This window comes from Neopsephotus bourkii, unplaced genomic scaffold, assembly GCF_033783945.1.
Source record: "Neopsephotus bourkii isolate Nb327-2 ecotype Australia unplaced genomic scaffold, CSIRO-AGI_Nbou_v1 NB_224, whole genome shotgun sequence".
Taxonomy (NCBI): Eukaryota; Metazoa; Chordata; class Aves; order Psittaciformes; family Psittacidae; genus Neopsephotus; species Neopsephotus bourkii.
Window position 1 is genome coordinate 169,747 of NW_026900735.1, and position 8,632 is coordinate 178,378.

An 8,632-nucleotide genomic window follows, 5' to 3' on the forward strand; every position below is an offset into this window, starting at 1 on the left:
AAGGGAGGCTAAAGCAGTGGGCTGTGGGAGAGAGTGGGAGTCAGAGGCAGGAGATAGGAGGGGAGGATGCTGGTGGTAAGGACAAAGACCAGCTTTCCTCATCAGAAGAGGGCGATGCTATGAGCGCTGAAAAATATGGTTTGTGCTGCAGCCTGCTAAGTATCAAGAGTATCCTCTCACTGGTGTTTGGGACCCTCTCACCAAAACAATAGGAAGAATTTTCTCACGTAGTGTCAGTTTGTTGGCTGTTTTTTGGTTTTGTTTTTTTTTCCCCAAGTGCAAACTAAACAATGAATTTTCTCTTGATCTAATTAGGTTGAACCTCTATAGTGTAATTCCCCCCTGAGAAATCAGCCTGCCTCTAGGTTCAGACATCCTTCCCAGAAAATTCCAGTCCCTGCAGGTAGCAGATAGCAAGTTAAAAGAACAAACAATTTAAGGCTAGTTGCTTTAACAGAGGCTGTCAGGCCACCACTTTAACCACAGGTGATGCTACCAACCCAGAGCAAAACAAAGCATGAAGACTCCATCTATGGCTACAACAACAAAACCTTATGTTACAGTATGACTGTAGGAAAACAGCTAGTGTAGTTTTAACTGCTGGTAGGAGCAGACTAAGCAGGTAGAAAAGAGCAGTGTCAATGCTTGGCAGGCCAGGCTTTGGATGGACCTCTGACCCCCACTAACCTCTGCAAGTGCACAGGCTGCAACCAGACTTTCAGTTTGTTCCCAATAAATATCATGAATCACATCTATAGCAAGGAAATTACTCAAAATAAAATCTGTTTTGTTACACAGAAAATGTTTGTTTGCAAAACTTTTTGTTCCTTCTCATGTCCATGCCTCATCTTAGGAAGAGTTATTCAAAGTCTTCATCTAAAACAAAAGATTACAAAGAAAACAGTAAAAGAAAACTTTCAAGTGATGAAAGACCGGCGGGGGGAGAAGATGGAATAATTCTGGTTTCTAGGCTTTTGAACAAGTTGCCTAATCTGTTGTAAACCCATCTGCAAAGTAATCTGAAATAGATGGGACTTCACAAAGGCAGAACACGTCCCTGAACACTAAACAATGTGCAGTTGCACCAGGCTGACACAGCACATATTCCAATGTTTAGAAACTTTCTCTCCTTTGGAGATAATCATGATCAGATGGAGAAGAAGCTCTGTGGCATCAATTCAATGTTGCTTCAGTTGCAATCATGAACTGGACTTGAGTTTCACTTCCTATGTAAAATACATAATCCTATAGGGGAAAGAAAAGCCCTATCTGTAAAACAGAACCTGATTCATAGTACTCGGGGATTCCAAAGTGGGTGGAAGGTAACAGAGTGAGAGCTAAAATGCATTATTTCTAACAAGGAGGAGGGGGAAGCCTGGAGGAATGGAGACAGGAGTTGCATAACTAGGCTGGTACTTGCACCCACAGACCATGCTGAAGGTTAAAGTTAAAACAAGCCCACAAGCACCTCCAGCGCAATGTGGGCAGCGCTGATTTGTGTGGCACAGCTGAGCTAAACCCCAAGTGAATTCACTGGTCTCACACAGAAGCAAACAAGAGGAGAATCAACCCCAAAATTTCATTTGCACAGCAAAGGGAATTTGAAACACAGGGGAAAAGGGGAGGAGGGCTAGATTTGGAGAGGGAGACTAAGTAACTTTGAAAATTCCTGCACAGCTTTAGTGCTATTCATATAAAATATCTGATAACTGAGGATGAGAGGTATTCCAGGAGGAGAGGTCTTCCAACAAAGTATCTGCTTGGAAATAAGCGGTGTTCTGCTCTTCTTTCTGACTAGGAAAAGCAAGTAAGTAAGAATATTTTTTTTTCCCTTATAAATATTGAAAATCCTTCCCAAGAAGAGAAAAAGTGAAAGTACACACAAAAAGCCAGAGCAAACTTTTCGGTGACTTCTGTGTGAAGAGTTTCAAACAAACAAAAAAGGAATCCTTTTCTCCTAATTTCAGTTTGTTAAAAAATATCTGTGAAAAGGGTTTTTTAAAAATCTCTTTTTTTGTGAAAATCAGAAATTTTTAATGAAACCCCGTTTGTGAATAAAACATTACTCTTCTCTGCCTGTGTCCATAATGACTAATTGGGCTACAGCAGCAGCTTCATATGTAGTGGAAGTCCTCTCGTCCTGGGCTGAGCCTCTTTGATTTACTCTGAGTAAGGAGCAAAAACCTCTGAGTAAGGAGCATCAAAGCATCCAGGGACTTGAGTGTGACCTGTAGCAAGCCTGTCCCAACAACACTGATCTACAAGCCCTTTTTGTGGCTCAGTATTGCCTGCTGTTGTTGGCAGTGAACATGGGGCACCAGTACGTGTTGGTAGCGGCATGCAGGCAGGTGATATGAAGACAGGCTGAGAAAGCTGGGACTGTTCAGCCTGGAGAAGAGAAGGCTGCGTGGAGACCTCATAGCAGCCTTCCAGTATCTGAAGGGGGCATATAGGGATGCTGGGGAGGGACTCTTCATTAGGGACTGTGGTGACAGGACAAGGGGTAATGGGTTAAAAGTTAAACAGGGGAAGTTTAGGTTGGATATAAGGAGGGAATTCTTTCCTGTGAGGGTAGTGAGGCACTGGAATAGGTTGTCCAGGGAGGTTGTGAATGCTCCATCCCTGGCAGTGTTCAAGGCTAGGTTGAATGAGGCCTTGGGTAATATGGTTTAGAGCAAGGTGTCCCTGCCCATGGCAGGGGGGTTGGAACTTGATAATCTTAAGGTCCTTTCCAACCCTAACTATTCTATGATTCTATGATACCTACGGTTGCAGGCAAGTCTGCATGCCATGGTTATACTGAATCTCCCTAATGTGCAGCAGTGGGAAAGATGACAGCACGAGCCACCTGGTTGTCTGCTTAGGAACACAGTCCATGCAGCTTTATGGGTTTTGGTACCTGGAAGAGCTCATGTGAAGGCACAGAAATACGGGGAGCTGTGAAGTAGCTGCACCTCTGACTGCAGTAGACAGGGCACCTGTTCCTCCTGCTCACTCCTCTGTTTTGCAAAGAGGCTCCGTCAGTCTTCAGTGTGACACAGGATATAGCAGGAGGGGGTCCTCATTGTGTAAAACAGACTTTAGCTGTCTTGCCTTGATTATCCTTTGCTGTGGCATGATTTGATGTTTTATTCCCAGGTTACCTTATCTTGCAGACAAGGTCCTCCGTCTGATTAACACAAGGATGCATTCCTCTTCATCCTGCTCTCTTAACTTCCAATGCAAAATGTAAGCCGCCTTCTTCTTCAGATAAAGAATCACAGGCTAGAGCAGGACGCCCCACTCTAGAGGGCTGCAGATCTGGCTTCAGAGCGAGCCTGCACTACAGTTTTCTCAGCTGTGCTTTAATTAATTATCACGCTGCCGGTAGCGCCTGCCAAAGTCAGCTAGCTGTCTCGCCAGAGACATCTTTCAAAACGTAATGCCAGGGGAGAGACATTCCCACACCCCTTTTGGGGTGGTGGGTAGGGGAGGATAGTCCAGCTCCCTACTCATTGGTCATGGGGCTGGTCTGCTGATCGAGTATGGTCCCCCTCACTTTCCCTCATGTGGCTCCCAAGCCCTGCCTGCAGTAGGTTAAAGATGTTGTTGGTTAAAACTTTTGCAAAGTTACGAAAATGTGCAAGGGCAGCGGGGAGAAGGAGAGCGAAGAGCTCTTCCTTAACTGAAAGTGAGCAGGAGTTCCAGAAGTGCCCATAGGGGCAGGAGCAAGCTTCTGCATCTGTGCACAGACTTCAGAACCCCCTGCTCTCTCTTGTTCTTCTCCTGCAGCTCACTAAACTCATCCTTATAACCATGGGAGCAGAGCCTTCTCACTCAGGTCCCAGCCTGGAAGCCTACATCCCTGCGTGCCAGGGGGAGACTGAGTAGGATGAGAGAGCAATGCGCGGCATCGCCAGTGTGGGAAAACAAATGTGTCATTTCCATCTCAAGAAACGAACCAGGGAAGAGAAGCCTCTTCTCTGGCCTCTGGGCTCTCCAGCAAGGGAGAAGATAATCGCATGCTTTCTGCCTTTATTTTCCTTTATTTTCCTCTGAAAGGCTGACAGATGGTGTGTGGTGCAGCCAAGACTGGATTCCAGCTTGTATCTCCTTCGGTCGCTTGCAACTTACTGAGAACAGATTCCTCTTTGGGCTGACATTTCTGTCTCATCCCAAAGGGGTTTGTTTTAATTTTCATTTAAGTTTAGGCTGAGTTAGCATTGCTGCTCTGGGATTTCACAACCGGTCAGTAAAAACTCCCTCCTGGCCCAGCACTCCTGCTGTGGGCATCCAACCCAAATGGTCTTGGAGTGAGGGGTGTACTCCCAAAAGTCAGTTCAGCCTGCCTGCAGTCAAAACACACTAGTGCAGTGCCTTCAGGAGCTAAGAGGGGTCCTGCAGTGATTTTGTGCTCCTGACTTCCATGTGCATCCATTTTTGGGGTCTCATGGAGATTTAAAAAGATTTCAAGCAAAGCTCTTACATGGTTAGTGATCTGTCTTCAGACTATGAACAGGAATCTAGGCAAGCTTGAATATGAAAAGTAAAATTGACTTGTCTGGTCTGTTCTATCTGCCACATGTAAATAACCAATAAATAGCATTTATTTCCACCCATTCCTTTCATCGTGTTACTTCCCTATCTCAACAAGTATACTGACACTTTGGAGGAACATGTACAGCTGCAGCCTCTCTCCCAGGGATACTCGTACCAGAATTAAGACATGGCAACAGAGAACATACATATAAACAAGAGGGGAGAGGGAGGGCAGGGGCGGCAGCAACAAGATACCACCATTCATCAGTTGACCCTAGTCACCATGCAGACTATGGGAGGAGCCTGGAAAATGGCCGACCCGATTCCTTGGTCATGGAAGTATTCAGATCCCATAGACAGGATTCCCCAAGTTGGAATATGACATTTTCCCTGGGGGCACTTCATTCAGAGAGAGCCTCTGAGGGAAGTACATCACCTTGGCCTCCAAAGCACCAAATGGTGCCATCACTGTTACCTGCTTACAGCAGCCGCAAATCTGGGGAAGGATTTTTTCTGGTTTTAAAGTCCTAAGTGCTCAGTCTGGCACTTTGAGTGTGAAAGGCATGTGCCCATCATTGGAGGCATTTCCTCATGGCACACCAGAGAAGAGGCATGTTTCAGCGCCTGCTGGAGTGCAGTGGCACCAGTCCCGTGTGTCAAGGACAGCCCCAGAATCAGAAAGTACAGCCAGTCCACAGCAAGGTCCTTTCCACCAGCCAGAGCACACACTGAGCACATGGAGCTTTGTCTGGTTTGATAGTCCCTGGCAACATCTTCCTCCCGACTCTGAACCTCCTCCTGAACTGCAGTGCTTCCCTGGGGCTGTAGCAGACACCAGTGAGCTGTTGCTGTTGACAAGAAGCTGGTGGCAGCAACTCATGTCCTCGGCAGCTCCTAAGGCCGTGAGAGTCCGGAGCCAAGGCACCAAAGACTGAAATACTCTGCCGCAAGGCTGTGTACAAAGTCAGGAGTAGAAAGAGACAGAGAGCCCACACCCCCTTCAGCAGGGCAGGCTCCCCACCTGCTGACCTTCCTGAGGGGTATAAAAGTGTTTGCTGCCTCCATCTCCTCTGGGCATCAACAGTATCAGCCTCCATCAGTGCCTTCACCACCTCCACATTCACTTCTCCCAGTGCATCCTTTAAGTCTATTCGGGAATTTCTGTTCTCATGTCTAGTGAAGAAAATGTAGTCACGTCTGTTTATACTCAGGTCTGCAGTTATGTAGATGGTAGGATGTCAAATAAAAATGGCTATTCTTATAAACCTTCCTGTTTACGGCAGCTACCTCAGTAAATGTCCCTGTACATGAAGTTATATAAAGGCCATTCAAGACACCACTAAAAGGCTTAGAAAACCTCTGAGGATCAGACTCCAGGCATGAATTAGGTAATGGTTGCTTTAGGATAGCCTGTTTTTCGGAGGCAGCTGATAACATTGTAACTAACCAAACTATGACATAAATTTGCCCCAGGAAACAAGCAAAATAGCTCTGTGGATTGTTTCAAATTACTTATCCTGTGGGAATTTCAAGAATTCCTGTTAAATAATTAGGGACATGTGAATTTGATTTCCAATTGGTCTGATGTCATGAGAACTCTGAGAAAACGCTTTTTTAAAGAATATTAGTTCTCTTCTTGTTGAGTGAACCTCTTTCTCAAGTTTTCTAGGGTCATGATGTTCAAAGTAAATCCTTAGGTTTTATTTTATATTGGAGTAAGAACTAGGATTTCCAGGCTCTTACATGTAGAAACATAAAAAAGACTTTCTGACCTAAGACAAACATAAAAAGTTTTTTAACCTAAAACTCTTGGGAAAATAAAATCAGTCGGGGATGTTCTAGTACATACAGCATAGAGGACTCACACACCTGTGATGGGCATGTGGATGCAGTGAAAACTCTCTGCAGCAACCAAAAAAGCCTCTGATTTGCTGGTGGCAGTGGACCTCCACCAGCTGCCTGCCAGCCTCCTGGACCACAGGATGGGCTGAGATTTCACTGAGCAAGAGAAACCACCTCTGACTGGGTGCCACCTCTGACAGCCCATCCTTGCTGTACCAGGGCCTACACTGCTGGAGCTAGACTTTTCATCTCCAGGGAAAATAACTATTGACTCTCCATTGCTGTCTTACGTTTTCCTCCAAGCACTGGGGCTTTACTGAGACCATTTTGATGTAAATCTGACAAAATTTGTTTCACATAAAATTTTCACAGACCGCCAAAGGGTCTTGGTGCTCAGCCTTGTCAGTTGGATTTTGACAGATAACTCAGCTTGCCTTCAGCCCAGGACCAAACAGCCCTTTCCCATCTAGCAGCTGTAGCACAGATGGTTATGCAAAAGGCAGTTTCTACCTCTTCCTCATGCTCAGACTGCTCTTAACTGAGGTGTCTTTTCATGAGGACATCTGCATTTACCAGTCATGGGCTGCTTGGCTGTATGATGATTACGCACCCTGGAAGACAAAATGCGGGACTCTCTTCAGCAGCAGTTGTGACCTATATGTGATCTTGAGGTCGGGTCTTAGAAATGCCACCCAAACCAACTTTAAGTGCCACTTCAGGAAGAGTGAAGAGATCACACAGTATCACACAGTATGTTAGAGATTGGAAGGGACCTCAAAAGATCATCTAGTCCAATCCCCCTGCTGGAGCAGGAACACCTAGATAAGGTTACACAGGAACGTGTCCAGGTGGGCTTTGAATGTCTCCAAAGAAGGAGATTCCACAACCTCCCTGGGCAGCCTGTTCCAGTGTTCCGTCACCCTCACTGAGAAGAAGTTTCTTCTCAGGTTTAAGTGGAACCTCTTGTGTTCCAATTTATACCCATTTCCCCTTGTCCTTTCATTGTTTGCCACTGAGAAGAGCCTGGCTCCATCCTCGTGACACTCCCCCTTTATATATTTATATACACTAATAAGGTCACCCCTCAATCTCCTCTTCTCCAAACTATAGAGACCCAGCTCCCTCAGTCTTTCCTCATAAGGGAGATGCTCCACTCCCTTAATCATCTTAGTTGCCCTGCGCTGGACTCTCTCCAGCAGGTCCCTGTCCTTCTTAAACTGAGGGGCCCAGAACTGGACACAATATTCCAGATGAGGTCTCACCAGGGCTGAGTAGAGGGGAAGGAGGACCTCTCTCGACCTACTAACCACCCCCCTTCTAATACACCCCAGGATGCCATTGGCCTTCTTGGCCACAAGGGCACAGTGTCGGCTCATGGTCACCCTGTCATCCACCAGGACCCCCAGGTCCCTCTCCCCTACACTGCTCTCTAACAGGTCGTTCCCCAATCTATACTGGAACCTGGGGTTGTTCCTGCCCAGATGCAGGACTCTACACTTTCCCTTGTTATATTTCATCAAGTTATTCCCCGCCCAACCCTCCAGCCTGTCCAGGTCCCTCTGGATGGCAGCACAGCCTTCTGGTGTGTCGGCCACCCCTCCCAGCTTAGTGTCATCAGCAAACTTGCTGATAGTACACTCAATTCCCTCATCTAAATCGTTGATGAATATATTAAATAATACTGGTCCCAGTACCGACCCTTGAGGCACTCCACTAGATACAGGCCTCCAACTAGACTCTGCCCCATAGACTACAACTCTCTGGCTTCTCTCCTTCAGCCAGTTCACAGTCCACCTCACTACCCGATCATCCAGACCACACTTCCTCAATTTAGCCGCAAGGATGCTGTGGGAGACCATGTCAAACGCTTTGCTGAAGTCAAGGTAGACCACATCCACCGCTCTGCCATCATCCATCCACCGTGTTATTTCCTCATAAAAGGCTATGAGATTGGTCAAGCATGACTTCCCCTTGGTGAAGCCATGTTGACTGCCCCTCATAACCCTCTTATCCTTGATATGCCTTAAGATGGCACCAAGGATAAGGTGTTCCATCACTTTCCCAGGAATGAGATGCTGGGAATGGGGTGATACTGCCCATCCCCACAGGAGGGGTAGGCTGTGCATGAACCCAGTGCACGCCTACCTGTTCCACCACGTGGAGAAGCAGGTGTGCATCCAATGCCATATATATGTTTTAACGCAGTGGTTTTCTACATATGTTGTGGTTGAGGTATAGGGTTGAACTGACAGGCCTGAGAAGAAGCTGTAGA